Genomic DNA, 25162 nt, shown 5'->3' with positions numbered 1-25162 from the left:
CGCTCTTTTTTAGGCCTCCTGAGAGGCTGTTAATGTTCCCATTAGTTAGCACAACTCATTTCAACCTCCCTGGGAAGCAGAGCTCCACACAAAGCCTCAGACCGGCCCAGAGAGGGGGCAATGCCCTCACAGCCTGACAGCAGCAGCAAAGAATTGCATTTTATCTGACGAGAGTTTGTCCGGGCCCGGGGGGGCCTTGAAACCTTCCTCCAGAAATTCTCACCACCCGTTTGAACCATTCAGTCACGTTGGGGAGGCCTTGAAACAGAAGCGGCTCTTACTCCATAACTGGCTCGATGCAAATGGCTGCGAGCCAAAGTGTTGACACGGCGGTGATTGACAGCGGCGCGGACCAATGGCGGGGCGGCTGCGGGCGCGTCACGGGGCTGCACACAATGCTGGTTTCAGTTCTAGTCAGTCTCCTCAGGGCTTTGGCGCAGCCTCTCGTCGTGCGCAAGATGCGTCTTTTCTGCCTTCGCTCGTACATTGCGGGGATTTGTGGATTGTAAATGACAATGTGACGTCCTCCGTGTGAGGAGCGGGAGGCCTCACCGTCAGCCGGGGCGGTGCGTCTAATAACGGGAGAAAGAAACCGCAGGAATCATCTGAAGGTAAATGCTCGTCCGTATTATGTCCGTGTATGATGGCTGGTGGAGGAGGAAAGCCGCCTCTGCCTATCCGCGTACGTGCACTGTGGAGGAGAAGCCGTGACAGGGGAGGTTTTTACCGCTTCAAGAAACGCAGCCATTTTTGCTCCCTGCTGCCCAGATTGCCATCCCCGAATAGAGCAGTTCAGCCTTCAGCCCCTGGAAGTCACAGGTGCCAGCTTGTGGGGGCTGGGCAAAATACATGATGTTTTTGTCTTTATAATTTATTTAAAAAAAATGGATAAATAAAAAATAAATAAATAGTTGCTGCAGAGGCGGCGTAGTATCAGAGCTCTTTGCAGAATGTTTTTTTGTTGTTTTTTTTAAATTGGAAATAATTGTTGCGGCTTCTTTGTCGCTTGTATCTGAATGGGACGTTTTAACGATTGTAAAATGTTCCTTTTTCTCAGTAATGTGCGGGGACGGGAAAAGTTCTGTCGGCGACAGTGATTCCTTGGTATCGATGCCCCGGTGTTTTAGGAGGTTTTTCTGTCAGTTGATCAGTACCTAGCCTTTATGCTGCCTGAGGCAAATAGTCAAATGTCTCCCCCCCCCCCCCTCTGCGCTAATGCAAAAAAAAATAAAAAATTAAAATGTGCCACAATTATTGTTGTTGCTATTTTTGCTTTTCTTGGTGCGGTATTGACCGCGGTTATTTGTTGGCCCTTATTTTTCATAGGTGTTAATAATTAACACAATTATTAAAGGTGCCCGGCTCTCACCGATTGTGGTGCAGCCTGGCAAGTGCCAGCATCAGAACGGAAATCTATGCCAGCTGGCGTCGATCAAGGTAGAATATAGGACAATCTTGTCATGTAAATTCTAGGCCTGACCCTGCACCGACCCATTCCACACACACTCAGGGAAAGTGGCAAATATTGCAAAAAAAACTTTTTGACACCGGTAAGCTTGCCTGGGTGTCTGATGGACGTCGTCGGCCTTCAGGCCCGGGCTTTTTGATTTGATTTTTTAACTATTAAACTGAATCTGCGTCTAAAATGAATGAATTCAGTTGAATGCGATCTTGTGGACTGCCGCTGTCATTAAATAGTTAAAATCAATCAAGTCGCGCGCTACAAAAAGTTAAAAAGGTAATGTTAAAAATTCTGAAATAAGAAAACTTCTGGTGACACATCGAAGGTCTGAGTGCCGAGGCCCCAACGCTTACGCAGGGCGCTCTCTCTTCTCGCTGCTGAGGACGGGCTCTATAGGAGGTCTAGAAGTCTGTCCTCAGCAGCGAGGAGCCACAGAATCGTTGGGGCGGTGGTTATGAAGGTGCCCATACACGTTCAATAGCTGTTGGCCGGTCACCCATTTGGCCAGCTGCTATCCTCCGTGGCCCCGCACACATGCATGCCTTGCTCAGTGCAGAGAGTGAAGTAAGCTGCTGCCAGACCTCTCTGCAAAATTTTTAACCCCTTTCTGACAAAGTTTTGGTGGAGACCTTTTTCATATTTTTTTTTTTTCCTCACTATCATTTAGGAGCCATCCTTCTTCTTTTTTTTTTTTTTTTTTTTTTTTTTTTTTTTTTGTCAACTTGGCTGTATAGAGGGCTTTTTTTTTTTTTTTTTTGTGACGTATTATACCATTTTTTTTTTAACGGTGACATGTATTATACCATGTAATATATTAAGAAACGTAAAAAATTGGCAGGTTGAATGGTAAAAAATTGCAATTCCGTCATTGTTTTTACAGCATGCTCTGTGCAGGAGCAAATGATGTTTATTCTACAGGTCAGTATGATTACAGCAATAGCAAATGTATATATCATTTTTATGTTTTATTACGCCGTAACCTTTTTATATTTCCATCTGCAGAGCAGTGTGAGGGCTTGTTTGCAGAGTGAGATGTAGTTTTTATCAGCACGTCCTATATACAATTTTTTTTTTTTTTTTTTTTTTTTTTCCATTTTTGAAGCAGATAGGTATTTATTTATTTTTACAGTTTTTATTATGCAACATTAATAATGTTATGTTTTAGTAGTTTGTACTTTTATGGAAATTGCTAAATCAGTTATGTTTAAAAAAAATTTACAAAAAAATGGGTAAAACATTTAATAGAAACATAGAATGTGTCGGCAGATAGGAACCATGTGGCCCATCTAGTCTGCCCAATATACTAAATACTATGGATAGCCCCTGGCTAGAGATGAGCGAACTTCTGTTTTAAGTTCGGCGTCTAAAGTTCGGGGGCGGGTTAGCGGAGAATCCCGATCTGGAACCGGATATGGATTCCGACTTCCGTTGTGGTCCGTGGTAGCGGAATCAATAATGGCCGATTATTGATTCCGCTACCACGGACCACAACGGAAGTCGGAATCCATATCCGGTTCCAGATCGGGATTCTCCGCTAACCCGCCCCCGAACTTTAGACGCCGAACTTAAAACAGAAGTTCGCTCATCTCTACCCCTGGCCCTATCCTATATGAAGGATGGCCTTATGCCTATCCCATGCATGCTTAAACTCCTCCGCTGTATTTGCAGCTACCACTTCTGCAGGAAGGCTATTCCATGCATCCACTACTCTCTCAGTAAAGTAATACTTCCTGATATTACTATTAAACCTTTGCCCCTCTAATTTAAAACTATGTCCTCTTGTAGCAGATTTTCTTTTAAATATTCTCTCCTCTTTTACCTTGTTGATTCCCTTTATGTATTTAGCAGTTTCTCTCATCTCCCCTCTGCCTCTTCTTTCTTCCAAGCTCTACATGATAAGGTCCCTTAGGCCTCTTTCACACGGGCGTTGCGGGAAAAGGTGCGGGTGCATTGCGGGAGCATGCACGATTTTTCAGCGCAAGTGCAAAACAATGTAATGCGTTTTGCACGCACGTGAGAAAAATCGTCATGTTTGGTACCCAAATCCGAACTTCTTCACAAAAGTTCAGGCTTGTGATCAGTGTTCTGTAGATGGTATTATTTTCCCTTATAACATGGTTATAAGGGAAAATAATAGCATTCTGAATACAGAATGCATAGTACAATAGCGCTGGAGGGGTTAAAAAAATTAAATAAATTTTTTAACTCCCCTTAATCCACTTGCTCGCACAGCCCGGCATCTCTTCTGTCTTCTTTGCTGTGTGCAGGAAAAGGACCTGTGGTGACGTCACTCCTGTCATCACATGGTCCGTCACATGATCTTTTACCATGGTGATGGATAATGTGATGACCGGAGTGACGTCACCACAGGTCCTTTTCCTGCACACAGCAAAGATGAAGACAGAAGAGAAGCAGGGCTGCGCGAGCAAGTGGATTAAGGTGAGTTAAAATAATAATAATAATAATAATATTATTTTTATTTATTTTTTAACCCCTTCAGCCCTATTGTACTATGCATTTTGTATTCAGAATTATGTTATTTTCCCTTATAACCATGTTATAAGGGAAAATAATAATGATCGGGTCCCCACCCCGATCGTCACCTAGCAACCGTGCGTGAAAATCGCAACGCATCCGCACTTGCTTGCGATTTTTTACGCAACCCCATTCATTTCTATGGGGCCTGCGTTACGTGAAAAACGCACAAAGAGGAGCATGCTGCGATTTTCACGCAACGCACAAGTGATGCATGAAAATCACCGTTCATGTGAACAGCCCCATAGAAATTAATTGGTCCGGATTCAGTGCGGGTGCAATGCGTTCAACTCGCACATCGCATCCGCGCGGAATACTCGCTCGTGTGAAAGGGGCCTTAATCTTTCCTGGTAAGTTTTATCCTGCAATCCATGTACTAGTTTAGTAGCTCTTCTCCGAACTCTTACTAAAAACTTTTTGTTTCTACTTATACTTTTTTAGTCCTACTAGGGAAGTTTACTATGTGATCACTTGTTTGCTTGTATAATACAATTTAGTATTGTACTGCAGTGTATTGTGATTTCAGCTTTATCCTATTAAACCTTGCTTCTAGCAGGATGTAATAGGAGGGGTAAAATGGCAGCCCGGGCTTCAATTACAACTCTTTATCTTATCTGCTCAGATGCTGCAGTCACTATAGACTGTGACATCTATGGGATTAAATGGTCGGGATTGGCGTTGTCTCCGATTCACACCATACATGCGCCTAGCCTTTTGCATGAGACGAAAATTGGTGCTTCTTATCCGCCCCCAGCCAAATTCTCATACCAGCCCTCCTCTTACAAACATATGTGGATGGACATAACATACATGTGCTATGAAACATGCAGGAAAATACAGCACTACATACCTCCTCCATCCAGTGATGTCTCCTCTTATGTAGACTCTCTTTCCTTATCTTCTCTATTCGGACCTGACCGCCTTGATCACTTCTTTCAGCCGCATCTCATCCCTGCAGAGTTTGCCTCACAGACATCTCACTTTTCTGTCATCCTCTCCTCCTGATGCCCAAAATTGTTATCCTGCTGCTACCCCAATATACTACCCATAGTAATAGTGCTCCCAGACTGCCTTCAATAGTAATTCCTAAAGTACTACCAATAGTAATAATTCTCTCCCATAGCGCCTTCGTTAGTAATGGTGCCCCTTACAGTGCCCCTAAAAGCATAAATGCTCCTCAAAACTACCCCATTAGTAGTAATACCCTCAATTATGTGGCCCATAGTAATAATTTCTCCACAGTACCCCCAGTAGTAATAATGCCTCCATAGTGCCCCCAGTGGAAATAAAGCCCACCTATAGGAAAAAGGCCCCTATATAGGGCACCCCTTTAGTTATGCCCCCTGTAGTAATTTCAGACCTTTTTAGAATGCCCCCTATAGTAGTTCCAGTATTTATAAAATCCTGCTGTAGAGCCCCCCTGTAGCATAATGCCCCCTGTAGTCCTCTGGCCTTAATTATAATGCTCAACCCTGTAATGCCCCCTGTAGTGCTCCAGCCTGTATTATAATGTCCCCTCTTACCGTGTGTAGTGCCAGTATGGATAATGTCCCCCCCCCCCCCCCAGTGCCCCCAGTATTATTTTCCCCCCTGTAGTCCTAGTTTGTAGCATTCTCTCAACTCTATCACCCCTGTAATATAATGCACCCTGCAGTGCCCCTATATATAATGTGTCCTGTAGTATGCTGCATCCCTGTAGTCCCCCACTTAGTATATTGTGCCCCTGTATAATTCTCTCCCTCCCACACTAGTGCCACCAGTAGTTTCAGCATAAATATATTAAATTGTGACCTCCTGCACCAAATCTGGGGTGGTGTGATGAGATGGTCTCAAACACCTGTGTCAGGCCACTCCAGACCCGTTGCAGGAGGTAGCATAATGTTATTGAGACATTGTGTGCCATTATACTGCCTCCTGCCTCATAGGCTTCAGGCCTAGTGCCCTGCGGCCTATGAGACAGAACAGCGGAGATGGGAGCCATAGGGTCCTCTCGCCACACTGGAAATTGCCGCCCCCGCAGAAGCTGGTTGGCTGCCGCCTGAGGCGAGGGTCTCACCCCGCCTCATGGCTGATGCAGTCCCGATTATACAGCCGGCACCTGCCATGTATGAAGCAAGCTCAGCTCACGAGCCCATTCTATGCATCCCCCTAAATGATAATGATGTACATGCACATGATTTTGCATTAAGGGTTCTTCCAGCTTTGGGTCCTTTTTTAGATTTGAAACCCCACCTGCTGTACCTAAGGGGAAAAAGCATTCACCTGCCTCCTGGGTCCCTGGCTGTGCTTGATTAAAGGGGTTGTCCGGGTTCAATACCCTTATTTTCACCCCGGCAGCCCTCCTGAGCCTGGCATCGGAGCATCTCATGCTCCGATGCACTCCAGTGCCCTGCGCTAGATCGCGCAGGACACAGGCTCTTGTGTTTACAATAACACACTGCCGGGCGGTAACTTCCGCCCAGCAGTGTGTTCGGTGACGTCACTGGCTCTGAGGGGCGGGCTTTAGCTCTGCCCTAGCCGTTTTACTGGCTAGGGCAGAGCCAAATCCCGCCCATCAGTGCCGGAGACGTCACCGGGCTGCCTGTCAGCCCCATAGAGAGCCCCGGTACGTCACCGGAACTCAGAAAAATGCCTTTGCCCTGCGCGATTTAGCGCAGGGCAAAGGAGAGCATCGGAGCATGAACTGCTCCGATGCTCATGTCAGGGGGGCTGCCGGGGTGAAAATGGAGGGATGTCCAGGTTCAGCTCTGAACCTGGACAACCCCTTTAAGCTTTGAGGAGGCCACGCGCTCCCCAGATTGGCATGGGTGACTCCTGGGCCCCCACCAGTCTTATATTGATGACCTATCCAGAGTATAAGCCATCAATATGAAAATCCCAGAGAACCCCTTTAAATGATGCCATTGGAAAGTACAAATTGTCTTGCAAGAAAACAAGCTATGTGAAGAGAAAAAAAAAAAAAAAAGCTTTGGCTTTTAGAAGACAGAGTAAAAAACAAACAACTAAAGCACAAAAATGGAAAATGGCTGCATTGGGAATGGGTTAATCAGGTCAATTACTTAATGTTTTTTTTATTGCAGGTGCTTGAAATAAAAAAAAAAAAAAAGTAGGTCACAGAGTTGTAAACAATGGGGCGATTTCTCAAGACTGGGACGTGCTACACCTCCAGAGGATTCATTACGTGTATGACGAGGCGCACTCCTCGTCGTCCTCTGGTAGTCCATGCTCCTGATTGAAATCTACACCGGCTTGTAGCTGGCATAGACTTCAGCTAGAAAACTGGTGATAAATGTGCCAGGGCTGATGCCCACGTTCTGCCCTCTCCATACCCACTTATTTGGAATGCCGCAAAAGTGGTGTAGAAACAGCAATTGGGACTACATTTAGCATTTTTTTTTTACCCTGGAAAACTGGTATATGGGGTAGATGAAGCTCCCCTTTAAGTTTCTGGTTCATTCAGTAACCCGAGGCTGGAGGGGCTGATATTGATTTAGGTTTCTTACAGTATACGCAGACAGGCGGTCAAGGGCAGGGAGACCTATCATTATGTAATATAGTATTCTGTATGGATAGGACAAAAACCTCTCTGTATGTCTTTGTATAAAACTGACATTATGCAGAGGCGCTGATCGGCCCCATATATACTGTGTGTCCTTACTTAAACTGGCTGTGCGTTTTAGCCTACAGCTATCTTTTCCGGCGCCCCTCATGCACATCGGGTCTAGGGAGCCATAATCTGTGCGGCTTATCTCCCTGGGAACAAAAAGACTGTGCATGTTGAAATCCATCTACCCGATCCTTCTTTCCCTATAGATCTGCTATTGGGGTGAAGTCTGCACCCCTTACACATTAGAAGGTTTCTGGTCTTACTGAAGTCAGCGTACCTTTCATAATCGCTTAATATATTTTGAGATAAGGCTACTTTCACACTTGCGTTATTCTTTTCCGGCATAGAGTTCCGTCCTAGGGGCTCAATACCGGAAAATAACTGATCAGTTTTATCCCCATGCATTCTGAATGGAGAGCAATCCGTTCAGGATGTCTTCAGTTCAGTCTTTTTGCCTTTTCAGGACGGAGATAATACTGCATAATGCTGCGGTTTTATCTCCGGCCAAAAATCCAGAACACCCGCCAGAATGCCATTGATATGCATTAATGCCGTAAAACGGATCCGGCATTGCAGTCTGCACATGCTCAGACTGCAAAAAATGTGAATTAAAAAATGCCGGATCCATTTTTCCCGGATGACACCGGAGAGACGGATCCGGCATTTCAATGCATTTGTCATACAGATCAGGATCCTGATCAGTCTGTCAAATGCCATCAGTTTGCATGCGTTTTGACGGATCCGGCAGGCAGTTCTGGCAACGGAACTGCCTGCCGGAATCCTCTGCCGCAAGTGTGAAAGTACCCTAAGCGGCGTGGGATGAGCAGCTTTAAAACAAATTAATTTACTCTGTTGCACATTGTGAGTAATGCACCTTTTTGCTCCAAAGCTGGCCGTTTTGCACCCTTTATCTTGGGACATCAGTGGCCAAGAGGAAAGGTGATGAAGGACACGTCTGCACTTGTAGGTTGTAGAGAGGTGTAAGGCAGCAGTGTGCGCAATGCTTTATACTGTATTTTGTGACTTGCGTGGATGTTTTCTGAGTTCTTTGACTGAAGTCATTTTGACTGGCAAAACACACCTGGGAATGGAACTAATGGAGGGGATTTTTGAAGCCCTGCGCTTCAGAATTCTGTCTTCAAAAAGGCGCAAAATAAGGCTTTTCTAGACAGAAGTGATGGGTTTAAAGAGACTCCAGATTTAACAAACGAATTTAGCAGAAGGGTGCATGTGGCATGATAAATATGGTGCAACTCGTAATACACATTTCTCCTACTTGTGCTCCCCTATGGTTGATATACATTATACAGTGTATATATGTAGCGATGCCATCTGCTCTGTTCATCATGTGGTGCTCTGTTTAGGGCTCGTGACAGTCAAGAGTCGTCAGATGGAATTCACAGCACACAGTAACAATGTGTTATTTATTTACACAAGCGTAAATCGGAGCCGGGAAAGGGCGAGACGTGTTATGTGGACGGACAAACAAGGAAACAAACTAAACGGACCTTTCTCAGCAGTGTGTGTCTGTGGCCAATGCAGTGGTCGGGTCCCGTGTCTCAAGTCCCACTGCATTTGCCACAAAGCACACCGTTGGGAAAGGTCCTTGGTGACCAAAACATCCAGTTGTTTTTTTTCTAGTGGCTATGTTCTGCCGTGCCTGTCACTTGTCTTGCCTGGCCTTGGCTTGGGGATTTTGTATAAATGAATAATAGGCATCAATGACCGTGCATGTCTGTTGTGTGCCGTTGAAGTCATCTGATGATTCTTGACAGTCACAAGTACTTCATATAGCAGAGACCTTATTAACCCATTTTGTGCTTTTTGCATCTCCTCTCAGCTAACCCCATTGTCTTGAATTTCTAAAAACTTATATTACCTGTAGAGGACCCCCACCATACATGTACGGCACTGGTGCACTTGACTTAAGGACCAGCGCCGTACAGTTATGGCTAAGTGATCAGGCGAGTGCCGATCAGCAGTACAGACTCGCCAGTCACTGACAGACGGGCCCCTGCTGCATACGCTAGCATCAATAAAAACACAGATGCCGGCATATTAACCCCCTGTATGTCGCAGTCAAAGCTGACCGCCGCATGCAGGGGGTTTGCAGAGGGTGCGGGTTGCTTCCTCGTCCACTATTGGGTCCCTGCGCTGCAGTGACGGGGACCCAATGGCTGAGATAGCAGCTCCATGCTACGGAAGCCTGTGACATCCAGCCCCTTAGGCTGGGCTTCATAGGCTCCCTGTCAGTCATGTATTGTAATGCATTGCAGAGGGGATCAGAGACCCTCAGAAGTTGAAAGTCCCAGAGTGGGACAAAAATTAAAAAGTGTTTTTCACAATAAAAAAATTTCAAGAAAAAAAAGCCCCTTTCCATAATAAAAAAAATTGAAAATAGAAAAACAGACGTGTGTGTGTATGTGTATATATAGATAGATAGATAGAGATATATATATATATATATATATATATATATATATATTATATATCTCACGTGATCCTCACCCCAACACTGTAAAAAAAAAAATAAACTCTGCTAAAACAACCATTTTTTGTCACCTTACATCACAAAAGTTGTAATACCAAGTGATCAAATAGTCAATCAAACCATCACCTCATTCCGCAAAATGTTAGTCCCTGTATTAGACAATCGCCTGAAAAAATAAATTAATATGTATTTTAGAAAGTGGAGATATAAAAACATGATTTATTTATTTTTTCTCAAAAATGCTTTATTATGTAAAACGGAAACAAAAAAGGAGTCATTTGGTTCTTTTGCGTCCCTAGCAATCTGCTCTATAATCTGTCAGGTGGACATGACAACAGTGCCAGAACAGCCATTTTTTTGTTACTTTACCTCACAAAAAGCATAATAAAGAACAATCAAAAATCATATGTACCCCAAAATAGTACCAACAAAAAAGCCACCGTATCCCGTAGTTTCCAAAATGATTTCACTTTTTGGGAGTTTATACCGTAAGGGTGCATCAGGGGGTCTTCGAATGTGACATGGACAGCTTGAAATTATCCCAGTAAAATCTGCCCTCCAAAAACCATATATTGCTCCTTCTCTTATGCGCCCTGCCATGTGCTCGTACAGCAATTTACGACCACATTTGGGGTGTTTCTGTAAACTACAGAATTGGATAATATAGAGTTTTGTTTAGCTGTTAACCCTTGCTGTGTTACAGGAAAAAAATGGATTAAAATGGAAAAATATGCCAATAAAGTGGAATTGAAATTTCATTTACATTTTCTTTTAATTCTTGTGGAATACCTAAAGGGTTAACAAAGTTTGTAAAATCTGTTTTCAATACCTTGAGGGGTATAGTTTCTAAAATGGGGCCGTTTATGTATGGTTTCTATTATGTAAGCCCAACAGTGACTTCATAACTGAATTGGTCCCTAAAAAATGTAAGAATTGCTTCTAAAATTCTAAGCCCAACTAACGTCAAACAAAAAATAAAATGGTATTTACAAAATGATCCAAACATAAGGTAGACATATGGGAAATGTAAAGTAATAACTATATGAGGTATCACTATCTGTTTTAGGCTCCTTTCACACTAGCGTTCGTCGGTCCGCTCGTGAGCTCCGTTTGAAGGAGCTCACGAGCGGACCCGAACGCAGCCGTCCAGCCCTGATGCAGTCTGAATGGAGCGGATCCGCTCAGACTGCATCAGTCTGGCGGCGTTCAGCCTCCGCTCCGCTCGCCTCCGCACGGACAGCTGAACGCTGCTTGCAGCGTTCGGGTGTCCGCCTGGCCGTGCGGATCCGTGCGGATCCGTCCAGACTTACAATGTAAGTCAATGGGGACGGATCCGTTAGAAGATGCCACAATGTGGCTCAATCTTCAAGCGGATCCGTCCCCCATTGACTTTACATTGAAAGTCTGGACGGATCCATCCGAGGCTATTTTCACACTTAGCTTTTTTTTTTCCATTTTAATGCAGACGGATCCGTTCTGAACGGATCCGCCCGACCGCTAGTGTGAAAGTAGCCTTAAAAGCAAAGAAATTGAAATTTGGAAAGTTGCAAGTTTTTTAAAAAAAAATGTAAATTTGGGATTTTTTTTTATTTAAATAAGAACGAAATATATTAACTAAAATTTACCACTGTTATAAAGTACAATGTGTCACGAGAAAACAATCTCAGAATGGCTTGGATAAGTAAGGCTACTTTCACACTTGCGTTCGGAGCGGATCCGTCTGGTGTCTGCACAGACGGATCCGCACCTATAATGCAAACGCTTAGATCCGTTCAGAACGGATCCGTTTGCATTACCATGAACAAAAAATGTTCATGATAGTGCAAACGGATCCGTTTTGACTTTACATTAAAAGTCAATGGGGGATGGATCCGTTTGAAAATTGAGCCATACTGTGTCAACTTCAAACGGATCCGTCCCCATTGACTTACATTGTAAGTCTGGACGGATCCGTTTGCCTCCGCACGGCCAGGCGGACACCCGAACGCTGCAAGCAAGGACAAACGGTGCAAGACTGATGCATTCTGAGCGGATCCGCATCCACTCAGAATGCATTAGGGCTGGACGGATCCGTTCGGGGCCGCTTGTGAGAGCCTTCAAACGGAACTCGCAAGCGGAGCCCCGAACGCAAGTGTGAAAGTAGCCTAAAAGCGTTCCAAAGATATTACCACATAAAGTGACACAGGACAAATTTCCAAAAAACAGCCTGGTCCTTAAGGTGAAATATGGCAGGGTCCTGAAATGGTTAAAGGTTTTTTTTTAGTTTAGGATTGATGTCCTGTCCTGAGGATAGAGCATCAATATCTGATCGGTGGGGGTCCAACTCCCAACAAACCACTCTTATCAACTGTGGCGCTCCTTGAGTGCCGTGGCCTCTTTCTTGGCCTGTGATGTCACATTCATCGGTCACGTGGCCTAAGTAAACGGGCTTGAGCTGCAGTACCAAGCACGGCCACTATAAAATAGACAGCGCTGTGCATGGTAAGCTGCGAGGAGGCCGCAGCCTCTTTGCAATGGCAGATCATCAGGGGTGCTGGGTGTTAGACCCCCACCAATCGGATATTTATGACCACATTTTTTATTTTTTTTTGTTTTGGTTGTTTACTTCCTGCCTTTCCGCGATGCCGTTTTAAACTCATGACGTATCGGTACGTCATGGGTCCTTTAGGACTCGGGAAACATGCCGTATCGGTACGTCATGCGTCTCTAAGGGGTTTATATATTATATATATTAAAAAATTTTTGCATTTCCAGATTCTAATCACCACACAGAGCTGTGTGAGGGGTTGATAGGTACTTTGCTATGACAGGAGCCTTCAGAGCCCTGAGGTTGTCATAGCAACCAAAATATCCCCTTTAACCACTTCGAGACCTATCAAATTTTGGCCTTGTGGACCCAGCCAGATTTTTCCTTTTTGACAAGTGTCACTTTATGTGGGAATAACTTAGTAATGCTTTAGTGCATACAAGTAATCCTGATGTATTTTTTGTGGAAATATAGTACTTCCTGGTGCTGTTAAATTCTGGTTGATTTGGTTTGTTTAGTTTAAAAAAAATGAGAAAATTATTGAAATAAAAAAAAAAGACTAATTTTTCCATACATAATATGTAAAATACACCAACAAATGTTACAAATTATGTAACTAAATATAGTGTACCTTTTTATTTAGGCAAGAGTAACCCCTTCTCAACACATGCTGTGCATGAACCACAAGCATGGAGGTCCGGCATTCCACTGTACATATATAGTGCTCGCTAGATCAGGACAAGAGCTGGCAATTACTGACAGCATCGACAAAAACACTCTGCCAGCAGATTAACCCCTTAGACGCAGCGTTCAATGCTGACCTTCGCATCTAAGTGATTTCTGGGGGGGGGGGGGGGGGGGGGAGAGGGGAATGTCCCTCACTCCATCATTTCATCGGCTCCCTGCAATGTGATGGGGTGCGATGGTTGCCGTGGCAGCTGGAGGCCTTATAAAGGCAGGGTCTGATGGGCGTGAGTGCCAGTCACTACAATACATTGTGGATTGTATAAGCGCCTAGTAGGACTAAAGGAAAAAGTAATAAAAAAAAGTCTTTCCCCTCCAAGCCATTTACTATTGTAAAAAGACATGTTAGGTATTGCTGCGTCTAAAACGACCGGCTCTATAAAAATGTCACATTACCTACCATGTCGGGTGAACAAGATGAAAAAATAAATAAATGCCAGAACAACCATTTTTGGGTCATTTTGCCTCCCAAAAATCATATCAAGCAATCAAAAAGTGGTTTGTACCCCAAAATAGTAGCAATTAAAACATCAACTGATCCTGCAAAAAAAGAGCCCTCACACAAGACAATACAATGGGCATAACGTATTGGGCACCGAAATGGCAGATCTGTGGAAAAATTAAAATTTTCACTTTGCTCCATCTTCTGTGCATTCATTTTGTGGGGTCAAAATGCTCACTACTCTCCTTGGTATATTCTGTGAAGGGTGTGATTATAAAATGGGGGTGGAAGGGTTATTTTTCGTTATTTAACCTCAGAGCCTCTGAAGCAGTTGTCGGCCAGTGCTGTAGAAATCGTCACACTAGGCCTGAATGCACATGGTGCGCTTTCTCTTCTGCCCATACATGTTTATTACCAAATTTTTTTTTTATGACCTCATAAAAAGAGTAGAGATAGATGGATAGATAGATATATAATTAATCTATCTCTCCTCTTTTTTTATGAGGAAAGTAACCAAAAAATGGCTGTTCTGGCACAGTTTTCATTATTTGTTTGCTTACAATGTTCACCTGACAGAGTAAATAACGTGATATTTTTATAGAGCAGGTCGTAACGATGCGGCGATACCTAATAAGTCTATATTTTAATTTTACTTTAGATTTACACAAACATTTTTTTTAATAAATATTTTTTGTTTCCATTTTCTGAAAGATATATATTTTTTATTAATAAATAATAATAATAAAAAAAGAAAAAAAAAAAATATATATATATATATATATATATATAGAGTGCAGAATTATTAGGCAAGTTGTATTTTTGAGGATTAATTTTATTATTGAACAACAACCATGTTCTCAATGAACCCAAAAAACTCATTAATATCAAAGCTGAATATTTTTGGAAGTAGTTTTTAGTTTGTTTTTAGTTTTAGCTATTTTAGGGGGATATCTGTGTGTGCAGGTGACTATTACTGTGCCTAATTATTAGGCAACTTAACAAAAAACAAATATATACCCATTTCAATTATTTATTTTTACCAGTGAAACCAATATAACATCTCAACATTCACAAATATACATTTCTGACATTCAAAAACAAAACAAAAACAAATCAGTGACCAATATAGCCACCTTTCTTTGCAAGGACACTCAAAAGCCTGCCATCCATGGATTCTGTCAGTGTTTTGATCTGTTCACCATCAACATTGCGTGCAGCAGCAACCACAGCCTCCCAGACACTGTTCAGAGAGGTGGACTGTTTTCCCTCCTTGTAAATCTCACATTTGATGATGGACCACAGGTTCTCAATGGGGTTCAGATCAGGTGAACAAGGAGGCCATGTCATTAGATTTTCTTCTTTTATACCCTTTCTTGCCAGCCACGCTGTGGAGTACTTGGACGCGTGTGATGGAGCATTGTCCTGCATGAAAATCATGTTTTTCTTGAAGGATGCAGACTTCTTCCTGTACCACTGCTTGAAGAAGGTGTCTTCCAGAAACTGGCAGTAGGACTGGGAGTTGAGCTTGACTCCATCCTCAACCCAAAAAGGCCCCACAAGCTCATCTTTGATGATACCAGCCCAAACCAGTACTCCACCTCCTCCTTGCTGGCGTCTGAGTCGGACTGGAGCTCTCTGCCCTTTACCAATCCAGCCATCTGGCCCATCAAGACTCACTCTCATTTCATCAGTCCATAAAACCTTAGAAAAATCTGTCTTGAGATATTTCTTGGCCCAGTCTTGACGTTTCAGCTTGTGTGTCTTGTTCAGTGGTGGTCGTCTTTCAGCCTTTCTTACCTTGGCCATGTCTCTGAGTATTGCACACCTTGTGCTTTTGGGTACTCCAGTGATGTTGCAGCTCTGGTGGCAAGCTGGCCAAACTGGTGGCAAGTGGCATCTTGGCAGCTGCACGCTTGACTTTTCTCAGTTCATGGGCAGTTATTTTGCGCCTTGGTTTTTCCACACGCTTCTTGCGACCCTGTTGACTATTTTGAATGAAACGCTTGATTGTTCGATGATCACGCTTCAGAAGCTTTGCAATTTTAAGAGTGCTGCATCCCTCTGCAAGATATCTCACTATTTGTGACTTTTCTGAGCCTGTCAAGTCCTTCTTTTGACCCATTTTGCCAAAGGAAAGGAAGTTGCCTAATAATTATGCACACCTGATATAGGGTGTTGATGTCATTAGACCACACCCCTTCTCATTACAGAGATGCACATCACCTAATATGCTTAATTGGTAGTAGGCTTTCCAGCCTATACAGCTTGGAGTAAGACAACATGCATAAAGAGGATGATGTGGTCAAAATACTCATTTGCCTAATAATTCTGCACGTAGTGTGTATGTGTGTGTGTGTGTGTGTGTATATGTATGTATAATATATTATATATATTAGTACAGACCAAAAGTTTGGACACACCTTCTCATTCAAAGAGTTTTCTTTATTTTCATGACTATGAAAATTGTAGATTCACACTGAAGGCATCAAAACTATGAATTATCATATGTGGAATTATATACATAACAAAAAAGTGTGAAACAACTGAAAATATGTCATATTCTAGGTTCTTCAAAGTAGCCACCTTTTGCTTTGATTACTGCTTTGCACACTCTTGCCATTCTCTTGATGAGCTCCAAGAGGTAGTCACCTGAAATGGTTTTCCAACAGTCTTGAAGGAGTTCCCAGAGATGCTTGGCACTTGTTGGCCCTTTGGCCTTCACTCTGCGGTCCAGCTCACCCCAAACCATCTCGATTGGGTTCAGGTCCGGTGACTGTGGAGGCCAGGTCATCTGGCGTAGCACCCCATCACTCTCCTTCATAGTCAAATAGCCCTTACAGAGCCTGGAGGTGTGTTTGGGGTCATTGTCCTGTTGAAAAATAAATGATGGTCCAACTAAACGCAAACCGGATGGAATAGCATGCCGCTGCAAGATGCTGTGGTAGCCATGCTGGTTCAGTATGCCTTCAATTTTGAATAAATCCCCAACAGTGTCACCAGCAAAGCACCCCCACACCATCACACCTCCTCCTCCATGCTTCACGGTGGGAACCAGGCATGTAGAGTCCATCCGTTCACCTTTTCTGCGTCACACAAAGACACGGTGGTTGGAACCAAAGATCTCAAATTTGGACTCATCAGACCAAAGCACAGATTTCCACTGGTCTAATGTCCATTCCTTGTGTTCTTTAGCCCAAACAAGTCTCTTCTGCTTGTTGCCTGTCCTTAGCAGTGGTTTCCTAGCAGATATTCTACCATGAAGGCCTGATTCACACAGTCTTCTCTTAAGGCCTATTGCACACGACCGTATGGCTTTTTCAGTGTTTTGCGGTCCGTTTTTCATGGATCCGCTGTTCCGTTTTTTGTTTCCGTGGTGTGTCCGTTTCTGTTCCGTTTTTCCGTATGGCATATACAGTATACAGTAATTACATAGATGAAATTGGGTTGGCCATAACATTTTCAATAGATGGTTCAGGAAAAAACGGAACGGAAACGGAAGACATACGGATGCATTTCCGTATGTGTTCCGTTTTTTTTGCGGATCCATTGACTTGAATGGAGCCACGGACTGTGATTTGCGGGCAATAATAGGACATGTTCTATGTTAAAACGGAACGGAAATACGGAAACGGAATGCATACGGAGTACATTCCGTTTTTTTTGCGGAACCATTGAAATGAATGGTTCCGTATACGGAACGCAAAAAACGGCCAGTAAACGGGAAAAAAAAACGGCCTTGTGCAATAGGCCTAACAGTTGTTCTAGAGATGTGTCTGCTGCTAGAACTCTGTGTGGCATTGACCTGGTCTCTAATCTGAGCTGCTGTTAACCTGCGATTTCTGAGGCTGGTGACTCGGATGAACTTATCCTCCGCAGCAGAGGTGACTCTTGGTCTTCCTTTCCTGGGGCGGTCCACATGCGAGCCAGTTTCTTTGTAGCTCTTGATGGTTTTTGTGACTGCACTTGGGGACACTTTCAAAGTTTTCCCAATTTTTCGGACTGACTGACCTTCATTTCTTAAAGTAATGATGGCCACTCGTTTTTCTTTACTTAGCTGCTTTTTTCTTGCCATAATACAAATTCTAACAGTCTATTCAGTAGGACTATCAGCTGTGTATCCACCTGACTTCTCCACAACGCAACTGATGGTCCCAACCCCATTTATAAGGCAAGAAATCCCACTTATTAAACCTGACAGGGCACACCTGTGAAGTGAAGACCATTTCAGGTGACTACCTCTTGAAGCTCATCAAGAGAATGCCAAGAGTGTGCAAAGCAGTAATCAAAGCAAAAGGTGGCTACTTTGAAGAACCTAGAATATGGCATATTTTCAGTTGTTTCACACTTTTTTTGTTATGTATATAATTCCACATTTGTTAATTCATAGTTTTGATGCCTTCATAGTCATGAAAATAAAGAAATCTCTTTGAATGAGACGGTGTGTCCAAACTTTTGGTCTGTACTGTATATATAAATCTCTCTAAGGCTACATGCAGACAACAGTGAAAAAAAACATCAGTTTTTTTTTTCTGGTCATGTGTCCGTTTTTAATGTCCATTTTGCATGTCCATTTTTTTTTATTTTTTATCCCTCCTAGGTAAAGTGTACCCGTTTAACAGCCGTTAGACGTCAATCGGGCGTTTAAATGGGTTTGTCTGACAGTGAAAACGGACAAAAATAGGACATGTCCTATTTTTGGACGGACGCTATTCACTGGCCGTTAAAAAAACGGTCATGTGAATTGCCCCATAGACTTTCATTGGTGTTAAAAGGCCGTCGTGTGCATGAGGCCTAACGGTGCCAACAGACATGCCAACCCTAACCCAGTTCCTAAATTGCTAACTAAAATGTTTTTTTTTTTTTTAGAGCCAACTGCCATGCAACGCTTATGCGCCAATCTAAATTACAAACTATAACTATTTTTTTAACTTTATTTTTGGTATTTTATTAAATGAGATCAGAACTGTTAAGTGAGGAATCTCCCCGTCTCCCACGTCTTCTGGGCTGCGATTGCTCAGTCTGCAAAGGTCAATTGCCAGCAAGGAGACGCTGTGCGCCATCTCCTGCCAGGTAAGACCAAATTCACATCTGCGTTGTAAACTCCAGCACTCTGTTATCCAGAATATATGTCAGCTGTCGGACAGACAAAAATACTACGGGCCAGATTTATCACGACTCTGACAGTTCACTCCACTTTCACATATGGCTAAAGTCAGTTTTAGCCAAGTCAGATTTATGATCGCCCCTTTAAGACTGTAATAAATGTGGTTTGACGGTAGCAGTTTATCCGTCAGTAAGCAGCTTTACAAAAGTCGCACGTTTTTATGAAAAAGTCGCATGTTCTATTAGAAAGTCTCATAAGATAAGCATGGTCCTCACTGGAGTGAAGTTGCGACTTTTTTGCGACTTTTTAAAAAAGTCCCAATAGTAAATCTGTCTAGAGATTCATTTTCATAAGAAAACACGCCCACTTTCAGAAAACTGGCGAGCATAGTGCAGAGCAGAAAAAAGTCGCAAATTTGTGCGCAGTTTTAGCCTTTGGGACTTTTTTGCGACTTTTCCACTCCACAAAAGTGACTTTGCCTAATGATATATCTAGCCCTACATGCTTAATTTTTTGTAAAGCCGAAAGCCAGAAAATATGCCGGAGAGCCAGATGCCATTATAGTCAAAATGGTATCCGGCTATGCTGAACAGACTATTCGCAACGCAGATGTGAACGTGACCTAACAGAGATGGTCAGCTGGCAATGAAATGTACTATTTCACCCTAGCTCTAGAGATCCGGCAAACAGCCTGCTGGATCTCTCTGCATTGCCGGAAGCTTGAATGTCTCCGTCCAGCCCCTTTAACTATAATGGGGATCGGCGGAGATCCGGCCGCAACCCGGCAAAAATGCAGAGAATTGGACAGAAGAACACCACTAGCCTTAGGCCCCTTTCACACTGGCGAGTTTTCCGCGCGGGTGCAATGCGTTAGTTGAACGCATTGCACCCGCACTGAATCAGGACCCATTCATTTCTATGGGGCTGTTCACATGAGCGGTGATTTTCACGCATCACTTGTGCGTTGCGTAAAAATCGCAGCAAGCTCTATTTTTTGTGCGTTTTTCACACAACGCAGGCCCCATAGAAGTGAATGGGGCTGCGTGAAAATCGCAAGCATCCGCAAGCAAGTGCGGATGCGGTGCGATTTTCACGCGCGGTTGCTAGGGGACGATCGGGATGGGGACCCGATCATTATTATTTTCCCTTATAACATGGTTAGAAGTGAAAATAATAGCATTCTGAATATAGAATGCATAGTACAATAGCGCTGGAGGGGTTAAAAAAATAAATAAAATAATTTAACTCGCCCGGCATCTCTTCTGTGCTGTGTACAGGAAAAGGACCTGTGGTGATGGACCATGTGATGACCGGAGTGACATCACCACAGGTCCTTTTCCTGTACACAGCACAGAAGAGATGCCAGGTTGCGTGAGCAAGTGGATTAAGGCGAGTTAAATTATTATAATAATTTTTTTAACCCCTCCAGCGCTATTGTACTATGCATTCTGTATTCAGAATGCTATTATTTTCCCTTATAACCATGTTATAAGGGAAAATAATACAATCTACAGAACACCGATCCCAAGCCCGAACTACCAAACATGCCGATTTTTCTCACGCGCGTGCAAAACGCATTACAATGTTTTGCACTCGCGCGGAAAAATCACTCAACAAATCACATACAAATGACAGTCCTGCTACATTTTGCTTGTTAGTCTTTTTTTTTAACTCTTTATTAAAGTAAAAAAATATACAAATTTACAATATAAAAAAAATATGCAAATTTACAATATAGTAAAATGCAATACATAAGAATTATCCCTTATCCCCATCCTAAACCCAAAAGCCGTGCTGGAGGAAAACTAAACAAAATTGAAAAAACCTTCTCACTTGCTCCATTCTTCACAGTTCCAAGAGGCTGAGGGATTTATCTTTTACGTGATGTATTTTCAAATTGCATCAGTCTACCATCCGTCAGCAGATTTACCTATCGCACTGGCTGACCTGTAACTCTGACAGGACCCGGCAATGAAAACGTTCTCACACCTGACCCTGTCAATAAAGTGCAGAGGGCGCAGCAGTTGCAGAGAGAACAGAGTCTCTAGGTGTAATGACAGCGCCCTCGTTGCCCCTAGAGGCTTATTTGCATACAATAAAAACATAATTTTTCTCAGTAATGTGGGCACATATGTACATGGGACTAACACAGATGTCTTTATGTAACTGGTGACAGATGCCCTTTAAACACCCCAGATTCCAATAAAGTAAAAAAATATTATTCCCATTCCTTTAACCTATGAGAGATCTATTTATGTCCATGGCATGCCAATCAACAAAGTGCTGCAATTGTGACACGTGAAAAAAATGCCCTAAGGTCAGGAAGTTTAAAACCACACTTGCTTGTTACAACATTTTATTATATGTTCACAGAAAACGCCATACTCGTACGCTGCAGGGATCTGATCGGCACAGCTGTGCTTGCATGAACACTGCAGGGGACTTGCTGTGACTGACAACCAGGCTTCTGTCTGGATAACTCACCTTGTGGCTTTTTAACCCCTTAGGGTACTTTCACACTAGTGTTTTTCTTTTCCGGCATAGAGTTCCGTCCTAGGGGCTCAATACCGGAAAAGAACTGATCAGTTTTATCCCCATGCATTCTGGGTGGAGAGCAATCATTTCAAGATGCATCAGTTTTTATCGCGCAGGTGCAATGTGTTTTGCACGCGCGTGATAAAAAACAGACTCTGGTACCCAGACCTGAACTTCTTCACAGAAATTCAGGTTTGGGTTAGTTGTAGTGTAGATTGTATTATTTCCCCTTATAACATGGTTATAAGGGAAAATAATAGCATTCTGAATACAGAATGCATAGTACAATAGCGCTGAAGGGGTTAAAAATATATATATATATTTTTTTTTTTACTCGCCTTAATCCACTTGTTCGCGCAGCCGGCATCTCTTCTGTCTTCATCTGTGAGCAATAGGACCTTTGACGTCGCTGCTTTCATCACATGGTCCATGGTGATGGACCATGTGATGAAAGCAGCGACGTCAAAGGTCCTATTGCTCACAGATGAAGACAGAAGAGATGCCGGCTGCGCGAACAAGTGGATTAAGGCGAGTTAAAAAAAAATTGTAATTTTTTTTTTACTCCTCCAGCGCTATTGTACTATGCATTCTGTATTCAGAATGCAATTTTTTTCCCTTTATAACCATGTTATAAGGGAAAATAATAACGATCGGGTCCCCACCCCATAGTCTCCTAGCAACTGTGCGTGAAAATCGCACCGCATCCGCACTTGCTTGCGGATTCTTGCGATTTTCACGCAACCCCATTCATTTCTATGGGGCCTGCGTTACGTAAAAAACGCACAAAGAGGAGCTTGCTGCGATTTTCACGCAACGCACAAGTGATGCGTGAAAATCACCGCTCATGTGCACAGCCGCATAGAAATGAATGGGTCCAGATTCAGTGCGGGTGCAATGCGTTCAACTCGCGCATTGCACCCGCGCGGAATACTCGCCCGTGTGAAAGGGGCCTAAGGCCTCTCGGTCTGCCATATTTGGGTGACAGAGCAGGGTCTAACACTCAAAATGTCAGTGTAAGGCCTCATGCACACGACTGTATGTATTTTGCGGTCCGCATAAACTGATCCGCAAAAAAACTGATGACATCTGTGTGCATTTCGTATTTTGCGGAATTGAAACGCTGGCCCCTAATAGAAAAGTCCTATCTGTCCGTAATTCAAACTATAATAGGACATGTTCTATTTTTGTGCGGAACGGAAATATGGAATGCACACAGAGTAACTTCCGAGTTTTTTTTTTTTTTTTTTTTTTTTTTGCGGACCCCAAAAAAGAGATGCCTGAGCCCTAATTGAGATGTATTAGAGTGAATATGATTTTTGACATGCTCCCTGCTAAGCTTCGTGCAGAGCTTAGCAGGGAGTTTACCATGGCATCCTGGGAAGCTTCAGAAGCGTCCAGGCTGCCATTGTAACCAATTGGAGCCCCACAATTTCACTGCGGTGGCTCCAAACGGAAGACAGAGGGAGCCACATCTCTCTGCCTACGGGCTCATTCACATGAACGTGTGCTGCCCATTGCCGTATTGCGGACCGCGGTTTGGTCCTCTATTACACTTAGAAGCAGTGGAGCAGAAGGTGAATGATATGGTGGTAACACTGTTCTGGTAAGAGCATCAACCACATCTTCTGAACTTTGATGTCTTGCTCTGTTTGAGCTTGACGCTCAAGAGTCCTGACATTCTGGATGTCCGAGTCCTGAATGTACTCTGACTTTCTCAATTTGGTAACATATTATGTGATATTTGCCTCGTCTTGAGTTGTATCATGACTTGTGGACAGTGTCACAATCAGTGTAGCTTGCCTGGTAACACGAGGTAACATGGAACCAGAGACATTTGGGCAGATTTACTAAGATTGGTTCGGGCCTCTTAATACATTTGCTGCATCTTCTGGCTTTCCGTGTGCAAGAAACTGAAATCTACAGGAGCTAGGAGCCAGCTTCTGATAGTTATAGTAAGGGTGCTCTCACATGTGGCAGAAAAGTCTGCCAGAAAATCCGCAACATCAAGACATTCCTCATGTTCTCCTAAGGGCTGACATTTCCCTCTCCCTGTATTGTGTTCCGCTGCGGAATTTACATTCTACATTGTAAATAATGCTGTGTCGTGAATTTCCTGTATGACAGTCTCTGCATTCACTTCAATGGGAAATTGATTCTGCAGTGGAAAACGCTGCAGTAAAATCCATGTGGACTTTGTTGCAGACTTCCCATCAAATTTAATGGAGATATTCTCATAAAGGAAGTCTCAACAAAATCCGCACCATAATTCACACTAAAAAATCTGCAACTACCACCTGTCAGGGTACCCTAAATCTGATGGACTGTATGAGACCACACTCCTCCCGCTAAACCCTGACCCTTTTCTCACCACTTTTAAAGCCTATTTTGGTCCTTAGGATGCAGCCCCAATTTTCAAATCTGACGTGTCACTTTATGTGCTAATAACTTTGGAATGCTTTTACTTCATATCCAAGCAATTTAAAAATATATTTTTGGGACGTATTGGGGGAGGGGCAAATTAATCACACCCAGCAATCCAGAATTCTGTATTCAAATAGTCGCAAAGCACAGTCATTTGCACAAAACTTTTGTGGCTCTTTTTGTATAAGTTTTACTCCAGATTTAAACTTTTTTTAAAAGATGCAAAAAAAGTCTCAAAGCCACTCCAATAGGGGGTGGTGTAGAAAACTGGCCTAGCATTTCTAGAAAAAAGTGTTAAAGGTTATGTACACCTTTTGGGGATTTTTTATTTTATTTTTTCCTATGATGCATTTTAATCATTTTGGGCTAAAAATAGTCTTTTCAATTGGTGTTTCACTTTTACTTTGCGCCGGTCATCTAATAAACCTTATCTCTAAATTGCTAAAAGGTCATAAACACTTATTTAAGCCACATTCGTATAAGGCCGCCTGCACACAAACACTGACCGTGGGGCAGCCGCACTTTAATGGATCCGCGATCCGGCCGTTCCGCAAAAAGATAGGACATGTATCTTTTTGCGGAACGGAAGTACGGGACGAAACCCTCACGGAAGCACTCCGTAGTGCTTCCGTGGGTTTCTGTTCCGTGCTTCCTTTCGGCACCATTCCGCATCTCTGGATTTGCGGACCCATTGAAGTGAATTGGTCCTCATCCGTGATGCGGAATGCCCACGAAACTGTGCCCGTATATTGCAGATCCGCAAATGCAGTCCGCAATATGGCAACGGGCAGCACACGTTCGTGTGCAGGAGGCCTAAGTAAGATAAGGACTGAGCTATATTGAGTGTTTATAAGGTCAGAGAGCAGAGATAAGGAGCCCGTCAGCTCCCTGCCTGAAAGAGCAGAGAGAAAATACAGATGCTGCTAGTAGATAAACTCAAAGCTGTGCAGGGAAAACGGCTCGTCATTTTTAATAAAGACCAACGGGAAAAAAAGATTTTTTGGCTCAAAATGAGTATAATGCAAAAATAAAAGGAAATGCCACCAAAGGTTTACATAGCCTTTAAGTTTAAAGCTAAGCCAAATTTAATAAACCACGTGCACCATTTGATAAATCTGGCGCAGAGTATTCCAGTGCAGATTCAAGGAAAATTGGCTTAAAAAATGACCCTTATAATAAATTCCCCCCCATAGTGGTAAATTTCAGTCAACATAGTGTTTTATTATAAAAAAAAATCCAAAATTGAATGAAAATTTGGAAAATGTCCAAATTAGAATTTACCATATGTCCACTT

At 43.1% G+C, this 25162-nt stretch overlaps 1 protein-coding gene across 2 annotated transcripts in view; it reads left to right on the top strand.

Annotated features, from left to right (window-relative positions):
- The first annotated feature begins 397 nt into the window (after nt 1–397).
- Nucleotides 398–25162, top strand: part of TNRC18 (trinucleotide repeat containing 18) — a 149077-nt gene continuing 124312 nt past the window's right edge. For both annotated transcript variants that reach the window (XM_044303212.1, XM_044303211.1), the window contains exon 1: nt 398–611. The gene's annotated coding sequence lies outside the window, so the exon portion shown is untranslated. The remainder of the gene's footprint in view (nt 612–25162) is intronic.

This window comes from Bufo gargarizans, chromosome 8 (genome assembly GCF_014858855.1).
Source record: "Bufo gargarizans isolate SCDJY-AF-19 chromosome 8, ASM1485885v1, whole genome shotgun sequence".
Classification (NCBI taxonomy): domain Eukaryota; kingdom Metazoa; phylum Chordata; class Amphibia; order Anura; family Bufonidae; genus Bufo; species Bufo gargarizans.
Note: the sequence above shows the minus strand (reverse complement) of the source record. Positions and strands in the feature narration are given on the sequence as shown.